The sequence below is a fragment of the Bison bison genome, unplaced genomic scaffold (genome assembly GCF_000754665.1).
Source record: "Bison bison bison isolate TAMUID 2011002044 unplaced genomic scaffold, Bison_UMD1.0 scf7180017864389, whole genome shotgun sequence".
In the NCBI taxonomy this organism is placed as follows: Eukaryota; Metazoa; Chordata; class Mammalia; order Artiodactyla; family Bovidae; genus Bison; species Bison bison.
In genome coordinates, this window is record NW_011494961.1 from 8,783,038 (window position 1) to 8,800,837 (window position 17,800).

Consider the following 17,800-nt stretch of genomic DNA (forward strand, 5'->3'; position numbering starts at 1 on the left):
GGGGGCAGGAGGAGAAGGGGATGACAGAGGATGAGATGGTTGGATGGCATCACTGACTCGATGGACGTGAGTCTGGGTGAACTCCAGGAGTTGGTGATGGACAGGGAGGCCTGGCGTGCTGCGATTCATGGGGTCACAAAGAGTCAGACATGACTGAGCGACTGAACTGAACTGAAATAAAACCTTAGCAAACCTCTCAGCTTCAAATTCCTTCTTCTGCTCCCCAGACAGTCAGCCCACGTCCCATCCACTTTAATCCTGAATCTATCTTACCTAACTCTTATCTCTTAAACTCTTGTGAGCTTAGTTCAGCTCACAAACACCTTTCCTTATAGAAAGCATGAATGAGTCCAAACACATCAATAGCCACAACAAATTTCTAATGGATTCAATTTATCTACCAGAAAGATACATTTAAAAAATGTTTTTAATAACAAAAAAAAAAAAAAAGCTGGGACTTCTCTGGTGGTTCAGTGGTTAAGACTCCGCACTTCCACTGCAGCGGGCACAGGTTCTATCCCTAGTTGGGGAAATGAGATTCCGCATGCTGTGTGGCACAGCTAAAAAATAAAATAAAAATAAAGAATAAAAAGAAAGCCGAGTTGGGTACTAGGTATATGGAGCACTACGAGTACTTTGGACTGCTGGATACACAGTGAAAGTATTGCTATTAAGAGGAAGTGGGCAATCAGGAACAGGCTACTAAGAAGACATGAATAATCTTGCAGAAGGGAAAACTGGAGCCCCACAGACACTCACTGGGAAAGGAGTAAACCAGTACTTCATGCAGCACACCCTCCCTCTCTGGTTTTGTTCCCAGTCCATTTCCTGCTTTATTGGCTCCTATAAAGCCCTCGAATGGCTTCTATTGGCCAAAAGCCCATTGCTTATTTTCGCTTAAAAACAAGAACACCTTATAATAGAAATTTTTTCAAATTTTGTATTTAAAGCAGAGAGAACAGTATAGCAAACCTCATCAGTTACCATGATCATCATGGGAAAGCTATTCCAACTATCCTCTACCCTGAGTTGTTTTTTTTTTTGGAAACAATCCCAAACATCATTTCACTTGTAAATATTTCAGTACGCCTCTTTGAGGTTATCTTTAAAAAAAAAAAAAAACTAATGCCATTATAGGTAAACAAAATAAATTTTATTTCCTTAATAACAAATATGTGGTCAGATCACCTTTCCCTAATTATCTTTTTTCTCTGGACTGCTTCTTAGATGCTGGTGTGTCCTTCTGTCAGGTAACACAGCTTAAAAGGACCTTCATAATCTGGCTTCTGCCTTCCTTTTCAGGCCCACTTTGAGACTCACTTTTTTCCCTTTCCCTAAACCCTGTTTCCAGACAAAGTTGTTTAATTTCTGTTAATGTTTAATGCTTAATGTTCCCTTCACATGCAACACCTGCTTTCCATATAATTTTTCAGCAGCCCGCTTACATACATGCCAAAAAATCTTTCCTGCTACAATTCCTGGACCCAGAAATGCATAGTCAAACACTGCACTCATCTTCCCGGGAGGTTACAAAACCTAGTGTACCCTTCCGTGAAGTTCCCACTGAAACACAAATGCCAATTTATAACTACAGCCTGTTAAGACACAAACCAACCTTTACCTCTGGGGTGCTTTGTGTGTGATAATTTCACCATTTTTTACTTTGCCTTTTGACTGTATGTTCCTGTATAATGATTAAAACTCTTATACATGGTATTCTGGAGGCAAAGAAGATTTAGTGCAAAGATTTCAGCAGCAAGAAAATCCACAGAAGTACTTAAACATTATATTTAATAATCATGAAGCTTTCAAATGAGAATGAGATATTTGGCAGATATCTAGCTGCAGAAGTGCCAGGGACAAAAGAGCTAGTAGCAAAAGAAGATCCCAGGGCTTCCCTGGTGGCTCAGAGGTCAAGAACCCATCCGAGGGGTGAAGGTCCCCTGGAGAAGGGAATGGCAGCCCACTCCAGTATTCCTGCCTGGGGACTCCCATGGACAGAGGAGCCTGGCGGGCTACAGTCCACAGGGTCACAAAGAGTCGGACACGACTGAACTCACATGCCATATTTTAGGGCAGCATGTTCTGACCCCCATGATATTAACTCCTTGAGGCAAAAAAAAGAAAGCCTCTGATGGACAGCATGTAGTAAGCTTTTAAGCAGTTTTTCCTTCATCTATAAGGACCTACTATATAGCACATGGAACTCTACTCAATGGTATGTGCCAGTCTTGCTGGGATGCAGGCTTGGGGAGAATGGATACATGTATATGTACGGCTGAGTCCCTTCCTTATTCACCTGTAAATACCACAACATTGCTAATCAGCTATATACCAATTCAAAATGAAAACTTTAAAGCAAAAAAATAAAATTCAAAAAAAGTAAAGAGGAAGAAAAAAAAAAAAAGATTTCCTTCATCTAATTACATTGGAAACACCAAGTGTTGGAGGAGTACAGAGAACCACAGAGGAAGGAATGATTACCTTTTTCTACAGGTGACGTGGTGTTAAATGAGGCTGGACCAGTATTTGAGCCGGTCCTTGAATTTACTGGGCTAGGGGGATGGACTTTTTACGTAAAAAGAACATGTCATCAGCGTAGGGAGAGTTCCAGCATTTCAGGTGTGACTTTATCCGAGCTGCACCAGTTGATCAGTGCACTGAAAGAATGCAGAGACCTCTAAAGGCTAGTGTGCTTCTTTGAAATAAAGAGGTAAACAATGTTTCCTTAACTTTTGATAAAATAAATCATTGGAGCATAAGGAAAGGCAAGGAAATGTGTTAGCTAAGGTGAAAATTACTAAGCTCACATCTGCACCCTCAATAAACTGAGGTAATTTGTTTGGTCAGAACTTTAGTAATCAAGATCACAAATTCCTACTGCAAACATTTTTGCAACAAATAAGCAAAATAAGTGAACTCCAAAATTTATTTGAATTATTTGAGACATTTATGGCTTCCTCTGTTTTTGAAAAGGAGTTACATATGTTCAGTAAGCTTTTATGAATAATGGTTAATACAGTTTTCCATCAAATAACATAAAGGTTCCTGATGAAAGACTGAGAATCTAAATTAATGGAAATTAATCCTAAAGGAAATCAACATTGAATATTCATTGGAATGACTGTCTCTGAAGCTGAAGCTCCAGTAGTTTGGCCACTTGAACCAACTCATTGGAAAAGACCCTGATGCTGGTAAAGATTGAAGGCAAAAGGAGAAGGGGGCAGCAGAGAATGAGATGGTTAGACAGGATCACTGACTCAATGGACGTGAATTTGAGTACACTCTGGGAGATAGGGGAGGACAGAGGAACCGGGTATGCTGCAGTCCATGGGTTGCAAACAGTCGGACACGACTTAGCAACTGAACAACAACAACAAAATATCAGTTATAAAATAAGCTACAAGGATATACTGTATAACAGAGAAAATAAAGTCAAATTTTGTAATAACTATAAATGGAGTATAACCTTTAAAAATTGTGAATCACTCTACTGTACACTTGTAATTTATGTAATATTATTGTATATCAACTATCCTTCAATCATTAATTACTTTGGTTCTTTTTAAAATAAGTCAAACTTAAAAGCATTTGCCCCAAGTCAACATTCTACACTCAGAAAATTATTCAAAGTATAAGACTCCATATGAAATAAAGCGACCTTCAAGGAAAAATTCAGTGAATGAAGCACTGTATATAGTGTGGCTTAAAGGAAAGTGAGAAACTTTATAGAGTGCAATGGGTTTTTCTCTTACTTTTTATAGAGATCCTAAAGTTAGTTTTGGTTGCTTCCCTGATGGCTCAGATGGTAAAGAATCTGCTTGCAATGCAGGAGACATGGGTTCAGTCCCTGGGTCAGAAAGATCCCCTACAGAAGGGCATGGCAACCCACTCCAGTATGCTTGTCTGGAGAATCCCATGGACAGAGGAACCTGGCAGGCTACAGTCCATGGGGTCACATGGAGTCAGACACGACTGAGTGACTAACACTTTCACTTTACACACACTAATGTCCTACCGTGGACTATGAGGATGAGCTCTTGAGCCAGCCCAGAGAGCCACTCCTGTAATCTCGTTCTTCCTCTTGACTTTGACTTCACAGCGGATCCTTCCCTGGGAAACTCCTCCACCTGACAGAACCAGACTGCAAACTCAGGAAGAAGAATGACTCTGAATTTCACAACTCTCTCCCATCACCCAGCCACTGCTGGGCCAGTAGCCCAGTGTACAGCAACACAATCCAATCTGCTAACATTCTGCTTTCCTTTCAAAAAATAAATTCAAGAACGCTTAAAAGATCAGACTGGGATTTAATGTCAGGACTTTCTCGCTTTACCAGTGCTCCTCCCATTTCTTTCGTCCAGCCTATGGGTTTGTAGTTTGCAGCCTACACGGGGGTTCCCCTCTGCTGGCTTAGAAGGTGCGAGGACAGTCCATGTCTGATGTGCATCAACGTCACTGGCCACCAGCCAGGTGCCCAGCATTCAGAGGCGCTAGAATGGCTGTGAATGAATGTGTCATCTCACACACTGAGAGACTCCAGCCCTGTTGCACCCTTCTCCACAGTACCAAAGGCACCTTTCTTTTTCCAACAACGTATCTGCATAATTATAATTTCCATATGGGGTACAAGACTCCAAAATTTCACCCAACTTAGAATGCTTTGTGTGATTGCATCTTTAAAAAAAATTTGTTTATTTATTTGGCTGTTCCTGGTCTTAGTTGCAGCATACAGGCTCTTGAATTTTTGCTGCAGCATGTGGGGTAGTTTAGTTATGGCTTGCAGGATCTTCAGTTATTTCATGCAAAATCTTAGTTGTGGCATGTGGGCTCTAATTCTCTGAACAGAGATTGAACCCGGGCCCCTGCATTGGGAGCGCGGAGCCACTGAACCACCAGGGAAGTCCCTGTGTGACTACATTTTTATTTTTATTTAATTTTTTGGCTGCGCTGCAAGGCCATGTGAGATCTTAGCTTCCAGACCAGGGACTGAACTCACGCCCCTGCACTGGAAGGGCAGAGTCTTAACCACTGGAATGTCAGGGAAGTTCCTTGCATTTTTAATTATAATGTATCTTACATAAGGAGGAGGAAAAAACATAAGGTATAAAAAAATAGTAAAGCAAAAAACGCATATAGCTTCAGATACCCTGGAAACCCCCAACCAATCTCCATGATTATATCCTCCTGCACCCGCCTAATCCAGCAGTAGTTTTTTGATATATAAATAATTTTCTAAGTAAGAAATGCTGAAAACCCTTGGAGAGGTTTCTTAAATGAGGCTCCAGTGTCTATAATTGCAGTTCTCAACATGATAAAAGAATAGATAAATCCCTAAAAAGTTCTCACCTATCGTTGGGTGTTCCTTCATCCCTAACACAGTTCTACCTTTTCCCACCCTCACCCGCCCCCATTGACCTCCCCACCCCCCCACCGCTTACTTAGGGAGTTGCCTAGAGGGTGGAGGATGTGATTGGAGCTTCCCCAATATTAGCTGGTTAATATGCACAACCACTTACGGAGTAGGTATCATTATCAATCCTCCATGTGAGGCATGAGGAAGTGAGACCCAGAAATCCAGCAAGTGGTGAGAGGTGGGATTTTATTCCAGGCAATCTGAGCCACGCTGCTAGATTTTCTGAGATCTTGATCTGTTTTTACAATCTGGAATGTGCTGGCTTTTTTTTTTTCCCCCTAAGAGCGGTGGATTTGCTTCCCCATGAGTCCTCCTGGGGAGATTTCACCTTTTCTTCCTCCACATTTTCTTCCCACAGTTACCACGTATTAACAGATAACAGTCTGTGTTTGCCCTAGGAGGTACGTCCTTCCAGATATTAGCTGGTCCCACCATCTAACACAGCTCCCAGCTCCGGGTCATCTGGTACCTTCAGTGCCTGCATGAATGTCTGTCCAGCTCCCCAGTGACTTACAAGAGGGACACTTCCTGGAAATCTGGCCGATGGACATTTCACTGGGGTGAAGTGTTTAGAGGGTCTGAATCACTCCTGTTGCCTGGTAACCTGTTTGTATTTGGCAGGAGGAAGGCGACTCAGGCACAGGTACAGTCAGACGCAGGACATATATTTATTCAGGGCAAACTCCTCCCAGCACTAGGCTAACTGTTGATTTCATGTTTAACCTTGACACTGCTCTTTCTCATGTCACAGGGAGGGAGGAGAGGCACTTTCAATTCTTTTCAAGTCTGTGCACAGATTTAACAGATCCCTCGCAGCTAAAATACAGTCTGCTTTATTTCTTCTACTGAGTTCTGAAGAAAAGCTTTAACAGAGAAAGCAATTACAGGATTCTAACACATACAAGTGAACTGGATTATAGGCTGTCATGGAACTTACCTGCCATCCCCATAAAAATTCTCTCATGAATTCATAGTTGATATAACACATTCCTAAACAGCCCTGTGTCACTAATTCTGACCTCGGAGTCAAGAAGGAATTTTTTTCAGGCAACCAGAGGGTTGACTCCTTTGGTGGGCCACATTCCAGGTCAGAAAAACGATTATACCTTTACATATACCTGTCTTTTGAATTGATACCACAACACAAGTAGCTTTAGAATTGAAGAGGTCCATCCTCAAACACCACCAGGAATATAAATAAATGTCACTGGCCGCCTAAGGTCACCTCGCTGAGCTTTGTCTTTAAACATAAATTAGCACCCGTGCCTAGATCACTGTAGAAACAGAAACTCTAGAATAAAACACCCTGGGTTTGCATTTCATGACATTTCTCCACTAGTTATTACTGGCTCCCTAATACTTTCTGGAGCCACCTTTCTTCCTAGTCATTGTTATGCATGAAATATTCAGAGGGGGAAAGTGGTTCTGAAAAGCCACACACACCCACACATACCAGATACTGTGTTGCCTTTTGTTTTGTCCTTTTCAGCCTTCAGACGCCATCTAATTTCTTTTCTTTTTTAAAGCAGCTTAAAGACATAAATCTTTATGTTTAACACTTTTTATCAGTTTTCCATTTGAAAAATGCCAAACAGGATGTTAATATAATACAAAAACAGCATGCTAATATAATAGAATAAAGCAAAAATAAGCTTTATTTCCATCTTTGGGCCTTATGTCCTATTTGGGACATAAGCTGTCCTAAGTGATGCTTCCAGGGCTACTGGTTTGCAGTTAAGCTTCAGAATCAGAGTATATTTAGGAATGAGACTGTCTGGCTAAAATTCTGTGGCTATGAAGCCAAAGAAATTTGAGTAAATCCATTTACCTAATAACCAAAGTATAGAAAGTTAAAGCAGTAAGTTTTTAAGCTGAAGTATAGGCACTGGGAAGACCAAATAACCACTTGTGCACTCATCACTAAACACAAAACTCTCCATTCCCCAGCACCCTTCTTGCTGCCTCCATTTGTTAGATATAAACGCTAAATCACAGAAATCTAAAGCATTACGCACTTTACAATAGAACACAGACTATAAGTCAAGAGACAATATCAAAGTCAATTAATTGCATGCTAAAAATATCTGTGTCACTCACCACTAATACCAATACGGACAGAGAACGTTAGTCTTTCCAAGCTGTTTGGGGCAGGGTCCCCAAGACTCCCAGTGTGATGATTCACTAGGAGGACTCACAGGACCCAGTATACAGTTGTACTCGTGGCTATTTGTTACAGCAAAGGGATACAAAGCAAAATCAGCTAAGGATAAAGGTATGTGGAGTAAAGTATAGAGGAGACCGGGAGCAAGCTTCCAAGGGCCTTTTCCCAGTAGAATCACACAGGTGGTGTTTAATTTCCCCCAAGGAGTGCTGACAACACCTGTGAAACACCGTCTACCAGAGAAGCTCATTAGTAACTCAGTGTCTGGGGTTTTTACTGGGACTGGCTACACAGGAAACTTCTGCTGGGCACATACCTAAATTCTATACTCCCGGAATGCAAGCAGGTACTCAACAGAAACCAATACTGTTTGCACAAACAGGTCAGGCGCAGTGAGCCATCCTTACCAGGAAATGGTGGGAACCCTCCTCCAATCTAAGTGACCACATGCCACCAGTCAAGGGCTAATCTTGCAAGCACTGTTTCCTAGAAGGGCAGTCTCGGCCTGCTGTGTTAACTCATCTTTGTACACTGTCCTAGTTCAATTACCTATCATAGAGCACCAAACTATATACGAAAGGTCTGACTCGTAGCAGATCACCTAGGTATATCATGAGCCTAGAAGCACTTTCACCTTGTATTATTTTCAGTATTTAAAATGTAGCATTTTCAACATGGACAAACTCACCTTACATAATAGAAGATGTAAGATGGCCTTTAGCGTCTTTTTTTGTACAATAAAAAGAGCTAAATTCTAGCCTTGTTTACATTTCTGAGCACTTTCTTTTAAAAAATATGCCACTGAAATTTCTGAATGAATAGTATTCCTAAACTGAAACTCTGAGAAACCATTTAACTTATCAGACTGGCAAAAAACAAAAAAATCCAGACCCAAATAACAGCTAGTCTCACAAATTTCTAGCAGGGGGGTGAGAATAAGATAAACCTTCTCTGGGAGGCAATTTGACAAGACAGCTATCAAAATTACACACATCCTTTATGATCTGCAATTCTACTTGGCAAATTTATACACATATAATTGTGTACATGCAGAATAACCTACACACAAAGTTATTTATTGCGGCATTGTTTAAGAGCAAGGACTGGCTACAACCCAAACCTCCATCAATAGGTCACTATTTAAATTGTGGTACATCCATACAATGGACTACTCTGTGACGAGGGGGAAAAAAAAAAAAACAAAACGAAGAGGATGTTCTTTTTTGTACTGATTTGCTAAACCCTCCTACATATATAAGGAGGAAAAAATACATTGCTCAGAAGTATAGTTTGCTATCTTCTACTTTACGAATGGGGCAAATATGAACTCATACTATGCATAGAGATACTCTGGAAAGCTGCATTAGACCAAGGCTGGGAGGGGGCAGTGAAGGCAGAATTGGGGCAGAATCTGTAAACCTGAAAAAAAAGTGACTTAAAATCGTTTATTTGAAAAGTAATCCTTCTTTCCTAAGCCTAGGTCAAATCACCCTGGCACCTGGTTTTTCGGTTTATTGTTTTAATAAGCTTCTCTATTTTGCAGTGGTTAAAACTAAAGCATTATACAATGGCTTTATCCTGTTTTCCAAACCAGGTTCCAGCTCTATCCTTTGCATCCTGTGTCTGTCTGCCATTTTGAAGGAACTTTCCCCCGGCACATCTGAGAGCAAGTCCGTTCCCCACGCCTCCTTTATCCCACTTGTTTGCTGAGGATGTTCGGGGCTTTTAAAAGCTCCATGAAGACAGGGGTTTTACTTTGTTCACTGCGTTCACGACACTGAAATGAGCGCCTGGCACACAGAAACCGTTCAGTAAGTATTTAGTGAACAAATGAATTCTTTTCTTTACCCAGCTTCAATGGGACAGACACTGTAAGACGAAGGGAGAGAAAATACTGCGGTCAAATATTCAGAAATAGTTGTCATTCCTAGCATTGGCCCATTATAGGCATTCTAATCCTAGCAACATTCTTAGAAGTATTTTGAATTTTACAGAAGACAAACAAGTAAGCCTATAGAGTGCTGTGCTGAGTAACAACTTAAATGCTCCTAAAAATGTATTTTTAATTAACCTGGGATTATATGGCCCTGAGGTCCATCTTTGGCTGAAGACTTTTTAGGCAAACATGATGATAACGAGTAATGATGAAAAAGAATGGCTATGTCAGAATAAACTGAGCCCCAGTCATAAGGTGCCCATTGCTGTAGAGAAGAAAGAGAAACCTTTCTGTATTAAATATGCAACTGCTATTTTTATTTTCAAGAATAAAACTATCCTAGGAATTAAATTCAAATTACTAATACTCCAGACAGTGGATTGAGTTGCACAATGTCAACCATGAGCGTGAAAGCTTCCTTCCTTCTCAGTGAGCAAAAAGTGAAGTGAAGTCGCTCAGTCATGTCTGAGTCTTTGCAACCCCATGGACTGTGGCCTACTAGGCTTCTCCATCCATGGGATTTTCCAGGGAAGAATACTGGAGTGGGTTACCATTTCCTTCTCCAGGGATCTTCCCGACCCAGGGATCGAACCTGGGTCTCCGGCATTGGAGACAGACGCTTTAACCTCTGAGCCACCAGGGAAGCCCAAGAATACTGGAGTGGGTTGCCATGCCCGCCTCCAGGGGATCTTCCCAACCCAGGGATCGAACCAACGTCACCCGCGTTGCGGGCGCATTCTTAACCGTCTGAGCCACCAGGGAAGAATGTGTATAATTACCACATCTCTTTGACTTTAGTTTAAATACTACAGAAACAAAGTAACTTTGCTAGTAATCATTTCAGTAATGCTGTTAAACAGTTGCTCCGCTGACTGATGTTTCTTTGAAGGCTTTTAGTACCACTAATTTTTCTCAAAGCACCTTTGAGGCAATGACTGAGGGCCCTGTCTGTGGGCAGTCCTGCAAAGAGGTTAGGAAGTTTTGGTATCACCTCTATTTCTCTTGCTGTCATTTAAGACAACAATCTAACACATGAGGAAACATCCACACACGTGAAACAGCTTGAAATCTAAGACTCTCCTGACGATAAGACAGAAACTTTCAAAGTTAAGGCATGTTTTTCTTAAGGCATGTTTTGAAATGTCTTAACTAGGAAAGAGAAGATAGCAGAGAAGTTGCAGGACAACTGGTAGGCATCCAACCCTGAGCAAATCACATGTATGATCGAGCACCAGGAAGCACCCAACCTACTGTTTGCAGGCTTCCCTGGTGGGTCAGTGGGAAAGAACCTGCCGGCCAATGAAGGAGACATGGGTTTGAACCCTGGATCACGAGGATCCCCTGGAAAAGGAAATGGCAATCCACTCTAGTATTTTTGCCTGGAGAGCCCTATGGACAGAGGAGCCTAGTGGGCTACAGTCCATGGGGTCGCAAAAGAGTCAGACACAACTTAGCGACTGAACAACAACAACAATAAATCCCACCATGGTCTGTGATCCTCGCAGCGGTCAACACTGTTAAGACTTGTCAGAGATCCTTTCTGTGAAGAGCGGGAAGGGCAGAGGATGGTAGCTCTAAAAGAGAAAGTGAGAGCTTAAGTCAGAATCATGCTTTGCTATGTTTTGCTGGTTTTCTTGGAGTGAGAGTGAAATGATGAATTCTATGATACTGCCATTCCACCCCCTGGAAGAGTCCCCGGGAGGACACTGGGTCTAACAGGTACCAGCATTTCAGGAGGAGAAAAGCAACTTGTGCTTTCCGCCAACATTAGCAATACCTGACAGAACTGTTCAGAGGTGGAGCGGGGGATGTAGGCAGAGTCCCACCCCTCATGATGCTCAACAGCAGATAAACAAGAAGACTGTGAGAACCGCCACTGAGAGAAGTTAGAGTCAAAGTGAGGCTGGCGTGGCTGACTTAGGGATTGTGGGTGAAGTTGCTCAGTCCTGTCCGACTCTTTGCAACCCCATGGACTGTAGCCCGTCAGGCTCCTCTGTCCATGGGATTCTCCAGGCAAGAATACTGGAGTGGGTTGTCATTTTCTTCTCCAGGGGATCTTTCCAACCCAGGGATCAAACCCGGGTCTCCTGCATTGAAGGCAGACGCTTTATCCTCTGAGCCACCAGGGAAGCCGATTTAGGGATTAGTGGTTAGGAAATGAGCAGATAGTACTGGGCTGGCAATGTAAGGAAAAACACGAATGAACTTTTTGGCCAACTCAATATTTGCGTTAAGACTTAATAATAATGGGAAGGGGGTGGGGCCTGGAAGTCAAGTATTTCAGGTCACAGAAGCAGCTGGTTCAAAAGCCCTGAGGCAGGAATCAGCCAGGCAGGTATCAAGAACAGAAAGGCAATGGAGCATTGAAACCCAGGAGCAGAGAGGTACAGAGGCCAGAGGCCAGGGCACTGAGGGCTTTCCAGAGCAGGTGAGGAACCGCCAGTACCCAGGCTGCTGTGGAGTGCAAAATGCATCACACTCCAACAAAACGGTGAAGGATTCCCTTGCAATATGTACAACTGCTATGATATTTTAATGGATTTTTTACAGACTTTATTTTTTAGAGTAGTTTTAGATTCACCCAGAGTCCACAGTTCACAGTTAAGGTTCACTCTTGCTGGTGTACATTCTGTGTGCTTGGACACGTGTATAATGACATGTATCTACCATTAAACTATCAGAGTAGCTGTGCTGCCCTAAAACTCCTCTGTGCTCTACTTACTTTAACTAAAATTTGACTTGTAGATAGAAGTAAAATGTACATCATTTTCCAGAGGTTTCCAATTCATAGAACCACCTTATATCCTAAGAGTACAGCCCAAGACACACACACACACACACACACACACCAGATTTGGTATTTGAAGTATATATATCTTTTAAATGCCCAACCAATATCATTAAAATCTATGTTTAACAATTACGGGACATATATGCATCCACAACCAGAAACTGATTTTCAACTGAGATCCCACTTTCACCCAAAATACTCAACTGTTGGAAAAGACTCAAGAATGAATGTGTCACTCCTAGTTATAGATCCAAGAAAAATGAAAACCCTAGTTCACACAAAACCCTGTAGACAAATGTTCTTTCTGCATTATTCGTAACATCCAAAAAGCAGAAACAACCCAAACGGCCAGCTGATGAATGGATGAATACACTGCTCTGTACCCATATAATAAAATATTATTTGGCAATAAAGAATAATGAAGTGGTGATACATGCTAAAACACAGATGAGCCTTAACAACATTATACACACTAAGTAAAAGAAGCCGGTTACAAAAAATCACATACTTCATGATTCCACTTCTGTGAAATGTGCAGAAGAGGAAAATCCACAGAGACAGAACACAGACGAGTGTTGCCAGTGGCTGGAGGCAGAGGAGATTGGGTAGTGAATATCAGCGGGTAGGGGCTTTCTTGGGGGGATGATGTAAATGTTCTAAAATTAGGTAGAGGTGATGACTGCACACCTCTGTGAATACACTAAATGAATTGTACTCTTTAAAAGGGTGAATTTCGTGGTTATGAATTGCATCCCAATAAAGTTGTTATAAAAATTAAAGAACAAAGGTATATCTGAAATGCTGGGTACAGATGAAATAAACTTCAACTGGTCAAAAATGCTACATTCCAGTAAGGCCCATAATAGGAGGTAAGCAACTCTGTGCTCATTTCAGATACCATACAATACTCTCAGTGGGACATGTTTAATCCTTTGAAAAGATCACCCCACTATCAGAGGATGTTTTTCTCATTTGGGACCTCACTCTAGCTACTACCTCTCTACTCTCCCCACCAACTCCACTAACCTGACCCTGTCTGTCCAACAGCTCCGCTAATAGCCACACTTGTAGTCACCATCATGTTTCCCCTGGACTGCATTAATCCCTTCCCGTCCCAGTTTTCCACACTGACCTTTCTACAAATTTACTCTCATTTTAAACCCTTCAGAGGTTCCCCCTATTGAAGCCATTTCTGGAACACTGAGGTACTATTAGAAGAAATTAATTATATTCATATGCAATTAGATAGTACATGGATCAAAAGGGTCATTGCCTCTTAATACCAAAGTTAAGTGTTAAGTGATAGTTGATCAGTTGTGTCTGTCTCTTTGCAACCCTATGGACTGTAGCCCACCAGCCTCCTCTGTCCATGGGATTTCCCAGGCAAGAATACTGGAGTGAGTTTCCCTTCTCCAGGGGATCTTCCCAACCCAGGGAGTGAACACAGGTCTCCGGCATTGCAGGCAGATTGTTTACCATCTGAGCCACTAGGGAAGCCCCTTAACGTCAAAGGTGCCTACAAATGCAACCTCAGAGTATCCCCAAACTATGCCTGTCTCTGTCTTCAGGGACACTGGCTGCAGCGCTAAGAACCGCCAGTAATCTCGTGGGCTAATCTCTGCATCTGCCAACTTAAGCTACTCTATCAAAAGGATCAATGTAATTACCTGTTTATAAGGTCAAGAGTTAAGTTAGCTTAGATAAATACCTGATTAAGCAAGAACTGGGCTAATGAAGAGATTTTTCAAGAAGACACATTGGAAGGTCCAATATTTTTCAGGTACCTACACCCAGCTATATATAAAAACAAGCCCAGAGTGTCAAGATGGGAGAAGCTGAAACTTAAAGTAGCTCATAAAACAGGGCCAACATTTTATTCCTTAGGTAGCAAAGGTAAATGAAATAAAAGAAGAGGAGAGAGTGGCTCCTGGCCTGTAACAATGTGGACAATTATAACTGTTTATAACATGATGGTCTTCCCAGGAGGTGCTGGTAGCAAAGAACCTGCCTGCCAATTCAGGGCTGCAGGAGATGAGGGTTTGATCCCTGGGTCAGGAAGATCCCTTGGAGGAGGGCATGGCAAACCACTCCAGTATTCTTGCCTGGGTATCCCATGGACAAAGGAGCCTGGCAGGTTACAGTCCAAAGAGTCACAAAGAGTCGGACATGCCTGAAGGGAGTTAGCACAGCACACATATTAATGATGCTGATAAAATCATCAGCTTATAGATTTTTCCATCTAGTCAAACTTAAAATGTGTGCTCTTTTTGAAAAGGAGAGGTAAAAGGAGAGGGTGCTAGACTGTAAATTCATGCTGACCATTCCAAACACTCTGTACACATCCCAGAGTAGTTGAGAAGACCCATTTAAAAGAGTGTTATGGAAGAGCTCATATATCTTAATCTGAAGTGTATGTACCATGCATCACTTCATAAAGGAATAAAATAAAGGATACAACCTTTAGTAAAGTAAAATACTCCTACAAGAGGAGCAATGCAGAACCCAAAGCCAAGTAGAGACAGGGTTCCTGATCACAGGAAGCAGTGGGAGGGGCGGGGATGTGTTTCCCGTGACTGAATACGTCTCACCGGCTCCCAGTAGAGGAGCACCACACTCAGCACTTCTGGAGCTCCTGACATGATGCATAACCTTCCGGTGCCTCAGTTTCCTCGCCTATAAATAGGGATAACAGCACTAACTTCATGGGGTCCTTAAGAGGGGTGAGGGCATTAATATTTATAAGCAGCTTAGAAACAGCACTTGGTGCAGAGCATGCGTGACCCGTATTTGTTAGCTGACTAAAATAGAAACGAAAAGAAAAGGGGTAACAGAGGGTACTAGGTAAGTCTTAAAACATGACAAAAACTGGGCTACATATTCAGTTCTCAGTTCCTTGGCAGCCGGAGTAAAACAGAGAAGAAACGAAATTTTCCAGGCTCAGAGGCAGACTGTGGTGTCTCCGTATCTGCATGTACTGGGAGGGGAGGCGGGGAGTAGGGGATCGGTTTCCCAGGGCAAGAAAAGCTTTTCTTGACACTTGGCCCTAACATGCTCACTGCAGGTCTGTACACAGGGGTGGTGCGGGGAGCTGCCCGTGAGAACGGGGTCCTTTGTCCGAAGGACACAGCTCTGGGAGCTGCCTCAGTCCTTGAGGGTTTGCTTGCAAACATAGCTCTCTGTCCCGCCACCCCAGAGATTAGGCGCTTATTTACTGCAGACACCTGGAATTCTGGACAAACTTCTCACGTACAGGGAAATGTTATCTGGTGTAAGAAATAATAACAGGGTGCCATTCCCATGCTCTCAAGATTTCTTGTGACTTTTTGTAAGATGTATATAGGTCAACCAAGAAAATGTTAACTGTCTTGTCTTTCTCACGCTTTTCTGTATAAATATAAGATGCTGAATAAAGTCATGGTCAGACCGCTTCCCTTTGTGGAGACGTGTCTGAACCTTTCGACCCCATCTTTGTTGTAGAATTCCTTTGCTGTAGTTTCCTTTCTCAGCCTGGCCGTGCACGTTCTTGGGACCTGATCAACTTTGCCGGCTGGCACCGGCAGGGTGGTGAGCAACAGCACCGACCAGGGAGACCACCATATGACATCACATGACAGATTTTTATCATGTGTGTGCTAGTTGCTCAGTCGTGTCCGACTCTTTGCGATCCCATGGACTGTAGCCCACCTGGCTCCTCTGTTCACTGGAATTCTCCAGGCAGGAATACTGGAGTGGGTTGCCACATCCTTCTCCAGGGTATCTTCCCAACCCAGGGATTGAACCTGGGTCTTCTGCATTGCACGAGGACTCTTTACCGTCTGAGCCACCAGGGATGCCCCTCAATAAATTCTGAAGCATAACTCTCCAGAGTTTTGTTTTGCTGCTGTTGTTGTTTTTTTTTTTTTGGCAGGAAACCAAGGCAACACAATACAAATAAGCGGCTCCAATGGTCTGGATCATTTCAGGAACACAACTGCACCAGAAATCCATCCTTTATTTCAACATCCGCCAGCCATGCATCTGACTAGAGCTGAAGAGAAGGCAGTTCCAGATTTGTGGAATAAATTCTCTACATCAGGAGACAACCAAGATGCAGCCACATAAAAACACTAAGTAACCTGATGCATAGAAAGTGACTTTCCATGGAAGCATTTGTTTTTAGGCCTAATGGACTGGAGAGTCATCGTCTGGCCTAAGAACAGCTATGATCATCTCAGGGGATTAAACAACTCAAAAGAGTACTCCTCTCTGTCATAGTCATCTCAGGCTCTACCCAACAGTTAAATGTGGAGTATTTCCAAATACAAGCACAGAAGCTCTTGTGCTTAAGGAGCACTTTATTGTAAGCTGGAAAATAGATGAAATTTTATTTTAAAGACTAGTTGCATGAGTGCTAAGACACTCCAGTCATGTCCAACTCTTTGTGACCATATGAACTATAGCCCACCAGGTTCCTCTGTCCGTGGGATTCTCTAGGCAAGAATACCGGAGTCGGTTGCCCTTTCCTTCTCCAGGGTATCTTCCTGACCCAGGGATTGAACCTGGGCCTCCTGCATTGGCAGATGGATTCTTTACCACTAGTGCCACCTGGGAAGCCCCAAAGACTAGTTATAAGAGAGCAAACCTTAGCAAGAAAAGGACCTTTGTTCCTTCAGATATCCCCATGCTGTACATGGAAGACATGATATTTTCCACGGTTACTCCTCAAGTCCTATGAGTACACTGATATTCCAGTGATTTGTCAGCTTTATTCCAACAGGCAAAGTGCGTTGTTGTTCTTTAGACTGATAATCTAAGAATGTTTCTTCACATTAAAATAGTGTTCATCCTAAAGTTGTTAATCAACTATAGCAATGTATTTTCATTTTAATTCTTAGGTGGGTATTGCCAAAGCTGAGGGCTTCCCTTGTGGCTCAGAAAAGAGTCCGCATGCAATGTAGGAGACCTGGGTTCAATCTCCCAGGTTTGGGAAAATCCTCTGGAGAAGGACACAGCCACCCACTCCAGTATTCTTACCTGGAGAATCCCCGTGGACAGAGGAGCCTGGAGGGATACAGTTCATGGATTCCTGAAGACTCGGACGCAACTGAGCGACTAACACTTCGACTTTCTCACTCAGTCACTGGTAAAGAGTTGCTGGCTCTTTTCTGTCAGGCTGTACACCCCATGAGGGAAAAGACCTCACGTGTCAGGTTGTCTGCTGTTTTTCTGGCACACAGGTGATGTTATTTGTTCACTGACTAACCTCCAGTTTATAAGACAGTCAGCTGTGTTCCTACCGGAGAAGGCGACGGCACCCCACTCTAGTACTCTCGCCTGGAAAATCCCATGGATGGAGGAGCCTGGTGGGCTGCAGTCCATGGGGTCGCGAAGAGTCAGACACGACTGAGCGACTTCACTTTCACTTTTTACTTTCATGCATTGGAGAAGGAAATGGCAACCCACTCCAGTGTTCTAGCCTGGAGAATCCCAGGGACAGGGGAGCCTGGTGGGCTGCCG

At 42.8% G+C, this 17,800-nt stretch overlaps 1 protein-coding gene across 12 annotated transcripts in view; it reads right to left on the minus strand.

Moving 5' to 3' along the window:
• Window positions 1-17,800, minus strand: part of SGMS2 (sphingomyelin synthase 2) — a 98,849-nt gene that overhangs the window by 45,406 nt on the left and 35,643 nt on the right. For 2 of the 12 annotated variants that reach the window (XM_010858575.1, XM_010858571.1), the window contains exon 2: window positions 10,998-11,087. The exons of 9 other annotated variants lie outside the window; for them this stretch is intronic. The gene's annotated coding sequence lies outside the window, so the exon portion shown is untranslated. Of the gene's footprint in view, window positions 1-10,997; window positions 11,492-17,800 lie in introns of those variants that run through there. One more of the 12 variants, XM_010858570.1, reaches the window with a different exon arrangement.